The sequence below is a fragment of the Salvelinus alpinus genome, chromosome 13 (assembly GCF_045679555.1).
Source record: "Salvelinus alpinus chromosome 13, SLU_Salpinus.1, whole genome shotgun sequence".
Lineage (NCBI taxonomy): Eukaryota > Metazoa > Chordata > Actinopteri > Salmoniformes > Salmonidae > Salvelinus > Salvelinus alpinus.
This window is the reverse complement of record NC_092098.1, coordinates 36425449-36443000: the sequence shown is the minus strand read 5'-3', so window position 1 is coordinate 36443000 and position 17552 is coordinate 36425449. Positions and strand designations below refer to the sequence as shown.

At 43.1% G+C, this 17552-nt stretch overlaps 1 protein-coding gene across 2 annotated transcripts in view; it reads right to left on the bottom strand.

Annotated features, from left to right (window-relative positions):
* Window positions 1-6305, bottom strand: part of LOC139537602 (galactosylgalactosylxylosylprotein 3-beta-glucuronosyltransferase 1-like) — a 55517-nt gene extending 49212 nt beyond the window's left edge. For both annotated transcript variants that reach the window (XM_071339096.1, XM_071339097.1), the window contains exon 1: window positions 5899-6305. The gene's annotated coding sequence lies outside the window, so the exon portion shown is untranslated. The remainder of the gene's footprint in view (window positions 1-5898) is intronic.
* Between the last annotated feature and the right edge of the window lie 11247 nt (window positions 6306-17552).

Below are 17552 nucleotides of genomic sequence, written 5' to 3'. Positions count from 1 at the left end.
AGTGTAGTAGGCAGAGTTTACAGAGGATTGACACTAAGACAAAATTCTGATAACTGCTGCTGGAACACCTGAATAAGAAAGACCATTCCGTTTGCATGTAGGATTGTAGGGCTTATGATGTTCCTTACAAAAATGGATGCTCGGTTTAAATAATGTTCATCCATCTTAACAAAGATCCACAGAAAGTTTCAAATTGACTGGGGAAGGAAAAACATAATTCCGTTCCATCAGAAGTTAGGAACTTAAAACCTGTTATGGCTGCAGCCCGACACCGGTACACCTATGACAACATCCAGCTCAAGTGCAGGGCGCGAAATTCAAAATCTATTTTTTTTAAATATTTAACTTTCACACATTAACAAGTCCAATACAGCATTTGAAAGATAAACATCTTGTGAATCAAGCCAACATGTCCGATTTTTTTAATGTTTTACAGAGAAAACACCACATATATTTATGTTAGCTCACCACCAAATAAAAAAGAGGACAGACATTTTTCACAGCACAAGTAGGATGCAAGTAGCATGCACAAGCCAACCTAACTAACCTAGAACCAACCTAAATAACCTAGAAAAAACTACCTCAGATGACAGTCCTATAACATGTTACACAATAAATCTATGTTTTGTTCAAAAAATGTGCATATTTTAGCTATAGATCAGTTTTACATTACTGCTACCATCATAGCTACAGTCAGAAATCGCACGGGAGTAGCCAGAGAAAATACAGACACCAACGTCAACTACTAATTACACATCATAAAACATTTCAGAAAAATATATGGTGGATAGCTAATGAAAGACAAAGATCTTGTGAATAGAGCCAATATTTCCGATTTTTGAAGTGTTTTACAGCGAAAACACAATATATCGTTATATTAGCTTACTACAATAGCTAGCACACGGCAGCATTGATTCTAGTCAAACGGTAGCGATAGCACAGTTCGACAGATATATGAAAAAGCATCCCAAATTGGGTCCTTATCTTTGTTGATCTTCCATCAGAATGTTCTCCAAGGGGTCCTTTGTTCAGAACCGTCTTTATTTGGATCCAGAACGAACGATTTCCCTCTTGAATTAGCAAGCACACTGGCCGTGCGGTGCTAACCTCTCCTTCTTGACAAAATTCTTGCGTCGCATCACGTCTAAAGTCCAGAATAAATTTCAATAATATAATTAAACTATATTGAAAAAACATACTTTAGGATGATATTGTGACATGTATCAAATAAAATCGAAGCCAGAGATCATATTCACCTTTAACGAGGGTTTTCCAGGAGCCGAGTCCAGGTCCAACTTCGCGCCCAGGAAAAAAAATAAAGTGCGCACATCTCACTCCAAGAGGTTGTGTTCAATCCCAGGACGAGATAATCAAGTCATTTCTGTTCTCACTTCCGCATGACACCCAGGGGAAGGCGTATGACGTGTTTCTACAGTCCTAAGTGACATGCCCTTTTATAGACAAGCTCTTGAAGAGAGACATCGATTTTGGAAATCTCACTTCCGGATAGGAAATGGGCTGTAAAAAGAGTTCTGTTCCACTTAGAGAAATAATTCAAACGGTTTTAGAAACTAGAGACTGTTTTCTATCCAATAGTAATAATAATATGCATATTGTACGAGCAAGAATTGAGTAAGAGGCCGTTTGAAAATGGGCACCTTTTTCCAGTTTTTCAATACGCCCCCTGCAGCCATAACAAGTTAAATCAACTGATAGTCAGTTAATAAGGTCTAAGGGCCCGGGCTGGGTTTCTACTAAGCTAACATATGAAAAAACACATATGGAATCATGTAGTAACCAAAAAAGTTAAACAAATCAAAATATAATTTATATTTTAAATTCTTCAAAGTAGCCACCACTTGCCTTGATGAAAGCTTTGCACACTCTTGGCATGCTCTCAACCAGCTTCATGAGGTAGTCACCTGGAAAGCATTTCAATTAACAGGTGTGCCCTGTTCAAAGTTAATTTGTGGAATTTCTTTCCTTCTTAATGCGTTTGAGCCAATCCGTATAGCTGTGAAAAGTTACGGGTGGTATACAGAAGATGGCCCTATTTGGTAAACGACCAAGTCCAAATTATGACAAGAACAGCTCAAATAAGCAAAGAGAAACGACAGTCCATCATTACTTTAAGACATGAAGGTCAGTCAATGCGGAAAATTTAAAGAACTTTGAATGTTTCTTCAAGTGCAGTTGCAAAAAACATCAAGCGCTATGATGAAACTGACTCTCATGAGGACCGCCATTGGAAAGGAAGACCCAGAGTTACCTCTGCTGCAGAGGATAAGTTCATTAGAGTTAACTGCACCTCAGATTGCAGCACAAATAAATGCTTCACACAGTTCAAGTAACAGACATATCTCAACATCTGTTCAGAGAAGACTGCGTGATTCAGGCCTTCATGGTCAAATTGCTGCGAAGAAACCACTACTAAAGGACACCAATAATAAGAAGAGACTTGCTTGGGCCAAGAAACATGAGCAACGGACATTAGACTGGTGGAAGTCTGTCCTTTGGTCTGATGAGTCCAAATTTGAGATTTTTGGTTCCAACTGCTGTGTCTTTGTGAGACGCAGAGTAGGTGAACGGATGATCTCTGCATGTGTGGTTCCCACCGTGAAGCTTGGAGGAGGAGGTGTGATGATGTGGGGGTGCTTTAATGGTGACACTGTCAGCGATGTATTTAGAATTCAAGGCACACTTAACCAGCATGGCTACCACAGCATTCTGCACTGAAACGCCATCCATCTGGATTGCTTTTAGTGGGACTATCATTTGTGTTTCATCAGGACAATGACTCAACACACTTCCAGGCTGTGTAAGAGATATTTGACCAAGAAGGAGAGTGATGAAGTGCTGCATCAGATGACCTGGCCTCCACAATCACCCAAACTCAACCCAATTGAGATGGTTTGGGATGAGTTGGACTGCAGAGTGAAGGAAAAGCAGCCAACAAGTGTTCAGCATATGTGGGAACTCCTTCAAGACTGTTGGAAAAGCATTCCAAGTGAAGCTGGTTGAGAGAATGCCAAGAGTGTGCAAAGCTGTCATCAAGGCAAAGGATGGCTACTTGGAAGAATCTCAAATATAAAATATATTTTGATTTGTTTAACACTTTTTTGGTTACTACATGATTCCATGTGTTATTGCATAGTTTTGATGTCTTCACTATTATTCTACAATGTAGAAAATAGTACAAATAAAGAAAAACCCTTGAATAAGTAGTTGTGTCCGAACTTTGACTGGTACTGTTTATATTTAGCACTTTTTTAAAAACTAATGTACTTTCATATAAAATTCAATACATTTTTTTAACTGGTACCGGGCCACCTCACCTTTCGATGGTGGGTTCATATTAGTTTGTACCCTAAACCATTCGGACGCTACAAATGTTTTCGCGAGAAGACAGATTTTTGGGATGTTTCCTGGTCTGACAAACTCCACTGTAGCTCTGCCACCTTCCATCGCAGATGCGGAAGGCTGACTTCGGCGGAGTTGGTGGATTGAAAAAAAAAAGATGCATATATCTCTCGCTTAAACATTTATAATGGGGATTTTTTATTATGCTAGTAATTGACTATAGGGGGTTGTTGTCCAGTAGTCACCAAGCATTGCTAGCTGTAAACTCTTGATGAGAGCGAGTTAGCTCTGGTAATAACTTTAGATTCATTCCCTGGGGTAGATTTACAGATTAGAATGTCAAGATAACCGAGAACAACATGATTAATTACCCCTAAGCAAAGCAAATACGTTCTGATGACTACAGTCTACACAGCTACTACAACTCATTAATCCAAGATCTCTGTTTCTGTATAACTCTTATCAATCAGTAAATATATTGATCAAAGTAACATGTAATCAGGTTTAATGAAGGCTGATATTGTTTCAAATCTATCCTACAATGTAGGTACAGTTTTGTACAAAAATACTTTCATAAGATTAATTCTAATAAACTCAGCAAAAAAATAAAAATCCTCTCACTGTCAACTGCATTTATTTTCAGCAAACTTAACATGTAAATATTTGTATGAACACAACAAGATTCAACAACTGAGACATAAACTAAACAAGTTCCACAGACATGTGACTAACAGAAATGGGTCAAATCAAAAGTAACAGTCAGTATCTGGTGTGGCCACCAGCTGCATTAAGTACTGCAGTGCATCTCCTCCTCATGGACTGCACCAGATTTGCCAGTTCTTGCTGTGAGATGTTACCCCACTCTTCCACCAAGGCACCTGCAAGTTCCCAGACATTTCTGGGGGGAACGGCCCTAGCCTTCACCCTCCGATCCAACAGGTCCCAGACGTGCTCAATGGGATTGAGATCCGGGCTCGTCGCTGGCCACGGCAGAATACTGACATTCCTGTCTTGCAGGAAATCACGCACAGAACGAGCAGTATAGCTGGTGGCATTGTCATGCTGGAGGGTTATGTCAGGATTAGCCTGCAGGAAGGGTACCACGTGAGGGAGGAGGATGTCTTCTCTGTAACGCCCAGCGTTGAGATTGCCTGCAATGACAACAAGCTCAGTCCGATGATGCTGTGACACACCGCCGCAGACCATGATAGACCCTCCACCTCCAAATCGATCCCGCTCCAGAGTACAGGCCAAGGTGTAACGCTCATTCCTTCGACGATAAACGCGAATCTGACCATCACCCGTGGTGAGACAAAACCACCCCTTGTCAGTGAAGAGCACTTTTTGCCAGTCCTGTCTGGTCCAGCGACGGTGGGTTTGTGCCCATAGGCGACGTTGTTGCCGGTGATGTCTGGTGAGGACCTGCCTAAGTACTGCAGTGCATCTCCTCCTCATGGACAGTACTTACAACAGGCCTACAAGCCCTCAGTCCAGCCTCTCTCAGCCTTTTGCGGACAGTCTGAGCACTGATGGAGGGATTGTGCGTTCCTGGTGTAACTCGGGGAGTTGTTGTCGCCATCTTGCATGTTGTCGCAACATCTTGTGATGTTCGGATGTACCAATCCTGTGCAGGTGTTGTTACACGTGGTCTGCCATTGTGAGGACGATCAGCTATCCGTCCTGTAGCGCTGTCGTAGGCGTCTCACAGTACGGACATTGCAATTTATTGCCCTGGCCACATCTGCAGGCCTCATGCCTCCTTGCAGAATGCCTAAGGCACGTTCACGCAGATGAGCAGGGACCCTGGGCATCTTTCTTTTGGTGTTTTTCAGAGTCAGTAGAAAGGCCTCGTTAGTGTCCTAAGTTTTCATTACTGTGACCTTAATTGCCTACAGTCTGTAAGCTGTTAGTGTCTTAAAGACAGTTCCACAGGTGCATGTTCATTAATTGTTTGGGAAACAGTGTTTAAACACTTTAAAATGAAGATCTGTGAAGTTATTTGGATTTTTACGAATTGTCTTTGAAAGACACGGCCCTGAAAAAAGGGACATTTCTTTTTTTTGCTGAGTTTGTTAAAAACACAAAATCTATATTTTCAATCTATTTGCAATAAACTTGCTGAAACTGAAAATGCATTTTAAACAAGTTTAGCTCTAAATGTGTTTGCTGAAGCACAGTGTTATTACAAAGAAACACAATATTTATAGAGAAAAAAAATTACATTTTCAGTAGGGAAATAGTTTCTTCTGATTAGAACATGACACACTCAGGATGCTAACTGTAGACCCATGACACATAATATTTTTGTCTTCAACATGTCCCTTGGTGACGGCAACAAAATAACACAGAAGACATGGAGGAGTTCAGCACCTGTACATGGTTGTGTCCCTCTTCACTGTGAGACAACACACTATAGCTCACTCCCTTCAATGAACACAAGACTGAAAGACTGAATAGATTAACCACTAGCATCTCCAAGTGATAAAGGACTTGGACAAAGGAGGCGTCATTGAAGAAAGAGAGACGATTAGAACATACCTTAAGTCTTAATTGTCACTCCAGTCTGACAGCGTTACCCTTGCTGCGTAGAGTCCAATTCAGTCCATGAAATCCAGTTCGCTCTCCTTTGTTTCCAAGCTCTGTTCCACCTCCAAGACAGACAGACTCAAAGCCTTTTTACATTTCATTTCATGCCAACACTGTAGCTGACGTTCCCATTCAAATGTTCAACACCGAAATACACCTGGCTGAAAGGAGAAGCAGAAAATACTCCCAATGCTCACTCCTTGCTCCGGTTCACACGCATACAGACAGGGAGTAGATAAGGTAGCGCATCCTGTAGTATACAGTACGCACTCTCTTGCTTACTCTCTTTTCCCCTCTCTTAGCTCTCTTCCTTTCTAGCTTGCTCTCGCAGCTCTCTCTCAGCTCTCTCCGTCTCTCGCCCGCTCTCCGTCTCTCGCCCGCTGTCTCTCCCTCTCTCTGTCTCTCCCCCTCTGTGTCTCTCCCCCTCTCTGCGTCTCTCCCCCTCTCTGTGTCTCTCCCCATCTCTGTGTCTCTCCCCGTCTCTCCCCCTCTCTGTGTCTCTCCCCCTCTCTTTGTGCTGGTGATTAGCTGAATCTGGCAGAGAGAGAGAGAGGCAGACAGCTTGGAGTGAGACATTTGTGAGTGTGTTTATATGGGACTGACAGAGTATCAAATCAAATTTTATTTGTCACATACACATGGTTAGCAGGTGTTAATGTGAGTGTAGCGAAATGCTTGTGCTTCTAGTTCCGACAATGCAGTAATAACCAACGAGTAATCTAACCTATCAATTCCACAACTACTACCTTATACACACAAGTGTAAAGGGATAAAGAATATGTACATAAAGATATATGAATGAGTGATGGTACAGAACGGCATAGGCAAGATGCAGTAGATGGTATCGAGTACAGTATATACATATGAGATGAGTAATGTAGGGTATGTAAACATAAAAGTGGCATAGTTTAAAGTGGCTAGTGATACATATATTACATAAAGATGGCAAGATGCAGTAGATGATATAGAGTACAGTATATAAATATACATTATATTAAGTGGCATTGTTTAAAGTGGCTAGTGATACATTTTTGATCAATTTCCATTATTAAAGTGGGCTGGAGTTTAGTCAGTATGTTGGCAGTTTAACAGTCTGATGGCCTTGAGATAGAAGCTGTTTTTCTGACCTCGCCTTCTGGATGATAGCGGGGTGAACAGGCAGTGGCTCGGGTGGTTGTTGTCCTTGATGATCTTTATGGCCTTCCTGTGACATTGGGTGGTGTAGGTGTCCTGGAGGGCAGGTAGTTTGCCCCCAGTGATGCGTTGTGCAGACCTCACTACCCTCTGGAGAGCCTTACGGTTGTGGGCGGAGCAGTTGCCGTACCTGGCGGTGATACAGCCCGACAGGATGCTCTCGATTGTGCATCTGTAGAAGTTTGTGAGTGCTTTTGGTGACAAGCCGAATTTCTTCAGCCTGCTGAGGTTGAAGAGGCGCTGCTGCGCCTTCTTCACAACGCTGTCTGTGTGGGTGGACCAATTCAGTTTGTCCGTGATGTGTACGCCGAGGAACCTAAAACTTACTACCCTCTCCTCTACTGTCCCGTCGATGTGGATAGGGGGGTGCTCCCTCTGCTGTTTCCTGAAGTCCACAATCATCTCCTTTGTTTTGTTGACGTTGAGTGTGAGGTTATTTTCCTGACACCACACTCCGAGGGCCCTCACCTCCTCCCTGTAGGCCGTCTCGTCGTTGTTGGTAATCAAGCCTACCACTGTAGTGTCGTCCACAAACATGATGATTGAGTTTGAGGCGTGCATGGCCACACAGTCGTGGGTGAACAGGGAGTACAGGAGAGGGCTCAGAACGCACCCTTGTGGGGCCCCAGTGTTGAGGATCAGCGGGGTGGAGATGTTGTTACCTAACTTCACCACCTGGGGGCGGCCCGTCAGGAAGTCCAGTACCCAGTTGCACAGGGCGGGGTCGAGACCCAGGGTCTCGAGCTTGATGACGAGTTTGGAGGGTACTATAGTGTTAAATGCTGAGCTGTAGTCGATGAACAGCATTCTCACATAGGTATTCCTCTTGTCCAGATGGGTTAGGGCAGTGTGCAGTGTAGTCGCGATTGCGTCGTCTGTGGACCTATTGGGGCGGTAAGCAAATTGGAGTGGGTCTAGGGTATCAGGTAGGGTGGAGGTGATATGGTCCTTGACTAGTCTCTCAAAGCACTTCATGATGATGGAAGTGAGTGCTACGGGGCGGTAGTCGTTTAGCTCAGTTACCTTAGCTTTCTTGGGAACAGGAACAATGGTGGCCCTCTTGAAGCATGTGGGAACAGCAGACTGGGATAAGGATTGATTGAATATGTCCGTAAACACACCAGCCAGCTGGTCTGCGCATGCTCTGAGGACACGGCTGGGGATGCCGTCTGGGCCTGCAGCCTTGCGAGGGTTAACACGTTGATGAAAGAATTTGTTTCCTATATGTTCGTTAACTTCTTGACGCTAGGGTTCAGATTATTATTATTTTTTTAAATAACGTTCCCAAGGTAAACGGACTATTTCTCAGGTCCAGATCGTAGAATATGCATATAATTTACAGATTAGGATAGAAAACACTCCAAAGTTTCCAAAACTGTCAAAATATTGTCTGTGAGTATAACAAAACTGATTTTGCAGGCGAAAACCTGAGGAAATCTAACCCAGAGATGATTTATTTTCTTTTTTAAAATCTGTGTTTCATTGCCCGTCTTTCTTCCATTTAACATTTAAAGGGGTATCAACCAGATTCCTTTTCCAATGGCTTCCTCAGGCTGTGACCAGGCTTTAGACATATTTTCAGGCTTTTATTTTGAAGAATTAGCGAGATTTTTCAAAACTAGTCAGGTGTCCTTTGATTAGTTCCTGCGCGCGAGATATGTAGCTCGACATTTTCTTTCTCTCTTTTATTGAATAGGTTACGGTCCGGTTGAAATATTATCGATTATGTATGTTAAAAACAACCTGAGGATTGATTATAAAAATCATTTGAAATGTTTCTACGAACATTACAGATACTTTTTGGAATTTTCTTCGAACGGAACGAGGCTGTGGTTTTCTGAACATAAGCGCAACCCAAATGGCGTTTTTTTGTTATAAAAGTAATATTTATCGAACAAAAATAACATTTATTGTGTAACTGGGAGTCTCGTGAGTGCAAATATCCAAAGATTATCAAAGGTAAGCGATTCATTTTATTGCTTTTCTGACTTTCGTGACCATGCTAATTTGGGGCTAGCTGTTCTAGCATTGATTGACACACTCACAAAAGCTTGGATTGCTTTCGCTGTAAAGCATATTTTCAAAATCTGACACGATAGCTGGATTAACAACAAGCTAAGCTGTGTTTTGGTATATTTCACTTGTGATTGCATGATTATAAATATTTTTGTAATATTTTTGAATTTGGCGCCCTGCAATTCAGCGGTTGTTTAGGAAAATGATCCCGCTAAAGGGATCTGTGCGCAGAGAGGTTAACCAATTTAATTATAACAATGCAAACACTCTGTCCGTTTATAAGAATTTGTAAGGTTCTTATTTGCATAAAATAGACAGAGACCCGTGTCCAAATTAATCAATAGCTTTAATTTCGAGAGAGCTCTGACGTGCATATACAAAAGCGTTCTTTTTATCCCTTCTATTACTAACGCACATACATACACACTATATCTGGATTATCTCCTGAAGTCTCACCACAGTTTATTACCACTTAGCTGACAGTTCCAGTCCCCCCCAGATACGGAAAACCTGGAGGGGCTTTTGCTGTCTTCCCTTATCTCCACAGAGTTATAGCTTAGTCGTTTCAAACAGTTTAATGATCCATTTAGTTTTCTTTAGACACACACACATACAATCCTTTCTTCCCATGTCCATGCTACATAACCTCTAATCCTAATGGTTAAGTTTCTGTGTAGAATTATTTAATAATTTATCTTAAACCTTGATAAAATATCTTAACACACGTTTAAATGTTTTACTCACGTCGGCTGCAGTGAAGGAGAGTCCGCAGGTTTTGGTAGCGGGCTGTGTCAGTGGCACTGTATTGTCCTCAAAGCGAGCAAAGAAGTTATTTAGTCTGTCTGGGAGCAAGACATCCTGGTCCGCGACGGGGCTGGTTTTCTTTTTGTAGTTCGTGATTGACTGTAGACCCTGCCACATACCTCTTGTGTCTGAGTCGTTGAATTGCAACTCTACTTTGTCTCTATACTGACGCTTAGCTTGTTTGATTGCCTTGGAGGGAATAGCTACACTGTTTGTATTCGGTCATGTTTCCGGTCACCTTGCCCTGGTTAAAAGCAGTGGTTTGCGCTTCAGTTCCGCGGTTTCTGGTTTGGGAATGTTTTAATAGTTGCTGTGGGTACGACATCGCCGATGCACTTCCTAATGAACTCGCTCACCGAATCAGCGTATTCGTCAATGTTGTTGTTGGACGCAATGCGGAACATATCCCAACCCACGTGATCGAAGCAGTCTTGAAGCGTGGAATCAGATTGGTCGGACCAGCGTTGAACAGACCTGAGCGCGGGAGCTTCTTGTTTAAGTTTCTGTCTGTAGGCTGGAAGCAACAAAATGGAGTCGTGGTCAGCTTTTCCGAAAGGAGTGCGGGGGAGGGCCTTATATGCGTCGCGGAAGTTAGAATAACAATGATCCAGGGTTTTACCAGCCCTGGTTGCGCAATCGATATGCTGATAGAATTTAGGGAGTCTTGTTTTCAGATTAGCCTTGTTAACTTCTTTCAGCTAGGGGGCAGAATTTTTATGTTTGGAAAAATAACGTTCCCAAGGTAAACAGACTATTTCTCAGGTCCAGATCGTAGAATATGCATATAATTTACAGATTAGGATAGAAAACACTCCAAAGTTTCCAAAACTGTCAAAATATTGTCTTTAAGTATAACAGAACTGATTTTGCAGGCGAAAACCTGAGGAAACCTGAGGAAATCCAACCCGGAAGTGCCTTTTATTTGGAAAAATCCCTGTTCCGTTGCCTGCCCCTCCTCCATTTAAAGGGGTATCAACCAGATTCATTTCTAATGGCTTCCTCAGGCTGTGACCAGGCTTTAGACATAGTTTCAAGCTTTTATTTTGAAAATTGAGCGAGATTTTTCAAAACACGTCAGGTGTCCTTTGATTAGTTCCTGCGCACGAGAGATGTAGCTCGACATTTTCTTTCTCTGTAGTAGTGAATAGGTTACCGTCCGGTTGAAATATTATCGATTATGTATGTTAAAAACAACCTGAGGATTGATTATAAAAAACGTTTGACATGTTTCTATGAACATTACGGATACCTTTTGGAATTTTCGTCTGCCTTTCAGGACCGGAACGAGCCTGTGGTTTTCTGAACATAATGCGCAAACCAAATGGCAGTTTTTGGTTATAAAACTAATCTTTATCGAACAAAAATAACATTTATTGTGTAACTGGGAGTCTCGTGAGTGCAAACATCCGAGGATTATCAAAGGTAAGCGATTAATTTTATTGCTTTTCTGATTTTTGTGACCAAGCTAATTTGAGGCTAGCTGTTCTTACTCTTTTTTCTAGTGATTGATAAACTCACAAATGCTTGGATTGCTTTCGCTGTAAAGCATATTTTCAAAATCTGACACTATAGGTGGATTAACAACAAGCTAAGCTGTGTTTTGGTATATTTCACTTGTGATTTCATGATTATACATATTTTTAGTATTTCTTTTGAATTTGGCGCTCTGTAATTCAGCGGTTGTTTACGAAAATGATCCCGCTAAAGGGATCCATGCAGCAAGAAGTTAAAATCCCCAGCTACAATGAATGCAGCCTCAGGATATGTGGTTTCCAGTTTACATAGAGTCAAATAAAGTTTGTTCAGGGCCATCGATGTGTCTGCTTGGGGGGGAATATATACGGCTGTGATTATAATCGAAGAGAATTTCCTTGGAAGATAATGCGGTCAACATTTGATTGTGGGTTTTATAGGGTGTGTATTCTCTTTTATCTCCACTGGCTATCTGGTAAACAGGCTACACTCTTTCCAGGCAAAGACCACCCCCCACACCTTGTAGAAATTAGTTAGCTGATTGCATGTACTACTGGCGCACAGAGCGGGTGGATGGCCTGGCAAGAGAGAGAGAGAGATAAATAAAATGAAAAAGATAAGGTTTCTCTCGACTCTCAGACATCAGGGTTTTTGTTTCAATAATAATTTCAGAAGCACTTGTGTAATATGTGTCTGTATTAAAATGTGTTACAGACACATAATATACTGTAGCGGTATTTATTAGAGAGGGGTAAAGATAAATATTTTGTTCGGGCTCCAGGCAGGTATTAACTATGCCGAAAGGAAAAGAGTAGAATAGAGAGAGTACCACTACCAGACCCACACACATCAGCAGAAGAGACTGCCTAGAGTGTAGCCTGTTTACCAGATAGCCAGTGGAGAGAAAAGAGAATACACACCCTATAAAACCCACATCACAGCACAGGGGTAACACCACCAAGAAAACCTCATACAATAATAATAATAATAATGGCAGAGCAATTGAACAGCAACTTCATAGAAACAATTTACAAGAAAGAACCCAGTCAGAGGATTTGCAATAATCTGTATTGTCTTCCAGTGGAGGAGTGCAGAGGGTATGAATGTGGGGGGTGTTCATACACTCAACAAAGGCCTTAAAAATGTCCACAATCTTCTCGGCCACATGTCATTAGTACACCCCACCTCAATACAGTTCAAATAACAACTTGCAAGCAACCTCCCTTTTAACTAAAATGTCAACCCAAATACTTCTGGCAGGGCATTCATAGTCCAGCTCTAATGAACATCAAAGGGAAGTGCATTTGAAAAATAGAAAGCCTGTTGCAGGGTAAAGCACTGGAACGATAGAGGGAAGAGAAAGAGAGAAAGAGAACAAGAACAAGAGAGAGCTTAGCTGTGGTCTTCAGGCTTGCCGGTGTACTGTCTGATGGTTTGTATGTCAAAGCTTCGCAACAATGTTGCTACTAATCCATGCGATCCATAATCGGTGCGGTCCCAAACGATAACAACCACGACCTAGAGCGGTCACACCGATGATTGAGTTAAATACTTTATAAACTACACATGCTGAAAATAAACAAGGACATCTGCAGCATCACACACACACACACACACACACACACACACACACACACACACACACACACACACACACACACACACACACACACACACACACACACACACACACACACACACACACACACACACACACACACACACACACACACACACAATCAACCTGTCGCGCCAACCAAGAGCTCCTCACCAGAGAGCTGAAAGAGCTGTCTTTATTTCCTCCTTCCTTACTGCTGATGCGCTCTTAAAGTGGCAGCGCACGGTGAAGGCTCCTTGCAGGATTTCGCCACAATACAGTTGAAGTCGGAAGTTTACATACACCTTAGCCAAATACTTTTCAACTCAGTTTTTCACAATTCCTACTAAAAAATATATATTTTTAACTACTAATACCTTAGAGAGCATTTTTATTCTCTATTTGGTTAGGTCAGGGTGGTTAGGTCAGGGCAAATCTATGTGTTCTATTTCTTTGTCGGCCTGGTATGGTTCCCAATCAGAGGCAGCTGTCTATCGTTGTCTCTGATTGGGGATCATACTTAGGCAGCCTGTTTTCCACCTTAGTTTGTGGGATCTTGTTTTTGGACAGTTACTGTGTAGCCTGCAGAACGCTACGGGCGTTTATGCTTTTGTTGGTGGTCATCTTAATAAAGAAAGATGCATGCTTACCACGCTGCGCCTTGGTCTCCTTCTAACGACGGACGTAACAGGGAGTTTGTACAGACTAACAAATATTTTGCTGAAACAGCATCTGCACAGATGATATCTTCAGTTCCATTGACATCCATCCTGGTTGGTGCTGAATTTCTTAAACATAGCTTCAGGTCCTTTTCCAGTGTAGTTGAATTGGCAGTGTAAAGTTACAGAGGCTCCAATTCTAGCTCTGATATGTGCAGGTTGATATACAGTCAACATGGTATCTTGCTGACCAAAATATTACATTTCAATAAGTTCTGTCACATTTTGGTAAGAAATAGCCTAAACATTACCATCCATAACAAGCTTTACTGAGAATTTCAGACAGTACAGTAAATAATCAGTTTTGCTTATATCTTATGTTAGGGAGAAATCTATATTAATTTACTTTAATGATCTACCAATGCTTGTCAACCTGAAGGGTATAAAATAGCATAGTTGTCAGCACTTCTAGAAGTAGTGGGTGGAGGAGTCAGGCGCAGAGAGCAGGGTAGTTTGATACGTGGATAATTTATTCCCAAAACAACAGTGTGTCGGTAAATGCCACACACACGGGCGCTAAAAGACCCAGTCCAAAACAAACAGGACGAAACGGTTCGGGAAATAAAATCCACCAAAATATACACACACCAATAACAGAAAAAACAAGCCCGCACAAAAGCCGGCAGGCCTACCGGGTTTAAATAGCCCAAAACCCAAACAAGAAACAGGTGCACTAATCAGACCACACTAAATGAAACAGAAAAGGGGATTGGTGGCAGCTAGTAGGCCGGCGACGATGACCGCCGAGCGCCGCCCGAACAGGAAGAGGCACCGTCTTCGGCGGGATTCGTGACAATAGTATTATTTTAAAAACGGACCTTTACTTAGTCTAGGCAGATAAAGGCAGAAGAGAACAAAAGGGCACGACCATGTCTCAATCATGGTGTCTGTTTAAGCAATAAGGCCCGAGGAGGTGTGGTATATGGCCAAGATACCAAGGCCAAGGGATGTTCTTAAGCACGACGCAACGCGGAGTGCCTGGACACAGGCCTTAGCCATAATATATTGGCTATATACCACACCTCCTTGGGCCTAATTGCTATTATTAACTGGTCACCAATGTAATTAGAGCAGTAAAAATAAATGTTTTGTGGTATACGGTCTGATATACCATGGCTGTCAGGCAATCAACATTCAGGGCTTGAATCGCCCAGTTTATAATAACAACATCACCTGTTGAATGTGTTCCTTCTTTCTACCCTTCCTTCGCTGTTTCTTTTGGTGGGCTAACTTGTCAACAGACGAAGGTAGTTCACAGACACTAGTGTAAAATAAACAAAAAACGATTGGGACATAAAAAGGAAATATATATTTGTGTTTTATGATTTCCAAAGCAAATTGATATGAAAATTAAATTTATTCAAACATGCAGATATCTTGTATTTAATGTTTGCATGTTGAAAATATTTTTGGGTCGAGATAGGCCTAAGTGACACTCGTCAAGAAGGAAGTGAAGTGATGAAACGGCCACAGACCAGACCCCATTGATTCCTTCAGTTTCATGTGATTCTTGACATTGCTATTGTCCTACAAAACTTGAGAGTTGTGAGGGGGACCTTGCATAAAGAAAGTACAGTATGTGGAGACCATTAGTTAAATGATTTATTGAGCATTAATTTAAACATCATAGGTACAGTAAATGAGACTGACAGACAATAGACCTACAGCAAGATGGACAAGACTTTCCTCACCACACATTTGTGATTTTAATAGCATATAGGACACCAATAACGTCTACATGTCTAATAAAGCAGCTCCATGATAAAAACTCTATTTTCATGACCACGCTATTTAATTCTGAGAAAAAGATACCTCAGTTGACTTATGACCTATTTTGACCTTAATTCCACCCATGCAGAAAACCAGACATTCAAGTCAGAGAGACCTGATAAACTGCATTATAAACACTCACTGGAGGGATTGTGTGCTGTATAGTAACTGTTATGCTGGTGAATGAGGACCCAAAAGCGACTTAAGAGAAACAGAGTCTTTAATCCAGTCTTAAACAAACAATGATACTCCTGGATATTATCATAGGAAAATCCAAAACAGGAAACTGAAATCCTCTCGTCAGTAGAGAGGAACGACTGGAGACGCGACCACAGACTGCAGGTCGCTTCAGGAAGGCACAGGCCGTAGCTGACATCGACACCTGCTCACACGCAGCATCTGAAGAAGGCAAAAACACGACAGGGCGGAACAAGGACACAGAACAGCAAACATCAAACAAGAATCCGACAAGGACAGAAGCGGAAAACAGAGCGAGAAATAGGGACTCTAATCAGAGGGCAAAATAGGGGACAGGTGTGAAAGAGTAAATGAGGTGGTTAGAAGAATGAGAAACAGCTGGGAGCAGGAACGGAACGATAGAGAGAGAGAGCGAGAGAGGGAGAGAGGGAGGGGGAGAGAGAGGGATAGAAAGAGGGAAAGAACCTAATAAGACCAGCAGAGGGAAGCACAGGGACAAGACATGATGATCAATGACAAAACATGACAGTACCCCCCCACTCACCGAGCGCCTCCTGGCGCACTCGAGGAGGAACCCTGGCGGCAACGAAGGAAATCATCAATCAACGAACGGTCCAGCACGTCCCCAGATGGAACCCAACTCCTCTCCTCAGGACCGTAACCCTCCCAATCCACTAAGTACTGGTGACCACGTCCCCGAGAACGCATGTCCATGATCTTCCGTACCTTGTAAATAGGTGCGCCCTCGACAAGGACGGGGGGGGGGGGAGGGAAGACGAACGGGGGCGCGAAGAAAAGGCTTGACACAGGAGACATGGAAGACAGGGTGGACGCGACGAAGATGTCGCGGAAGAAGCAGTCGCACAGCGACAGGATTGACGACCTGAGAGACACGGAACGGACCAATGAACCGCGGAGTCAACTTGCGAGAAGCTGTCGTAAGGGGAAGGTTACGAGTGGAAAGCCACACTCTCTGACCGCGACAATACCTAGGACTCTTAATCCTACGTTTATTGGCGGCTCTCACAGTCTGCGCCCTGTAACGGCAAAGTGCAGACCTGACCCTCCTCCAGGTGCGCTCACAACGTTGGACAAAAGCCTGAGCGGAGGGAACGCTGGACTCGGCGAGCTGGGACGAGAACAGAGGAGGCTGGTACCCAAGACTACTCTGAAACGGAGATAGCCCGGTAGCAGACGAAGGAAGCGAGTTGTGAGCGTACTCAGCCCAGGGGAGCTGTTCTGCCCAAGACGCAGGGTTTCGAAACGAAAGGCTGCGTAATATGCGACCAATCGACTGATTGGCCCTTTCTGCTTGACCGTTAGACTGGGGATGAAACCCGGAAGAGAGACTGACGGAAGCACCAATCAAACGACAGAACTCCCTCCAAAACTGTGACGTGAATTGCGGGCCTCTGTCTGAAACGGCGTCTAACGGGAGGCCATGAATTCTGAACACATTCTCAATGATGATTTGTGCCGTCTCCTTAGCGGAAGGAAGCTTAGCGAGGGGAATGAAATGTGCCGCCTTAGAGAACCTATCGATAACCGTAAGAATCACAGTCTTCCCCGCAGACGAAGGCAGACCGGTAATAAAGTCTAAGGCGATGTGAGACCATGGTCGAGAAGGAATGGGAAGCGGTCTGAGACGACCGGCAGGAGGAGAGTTACCTGACTTAGTCTGCGCGCAGTCTGAACAAGCAGCCACGAAACGGCGCGTGTCACGCTCCTGAGTAGGCCACCAAAACCGCTGGCGAATAGAAGCAAGCGTACCCCGAACGCCGGGGTGGCCAGCTAACTTGGCAGAGTGAGCCCACTGAAGAACAGCCAGACGAGTA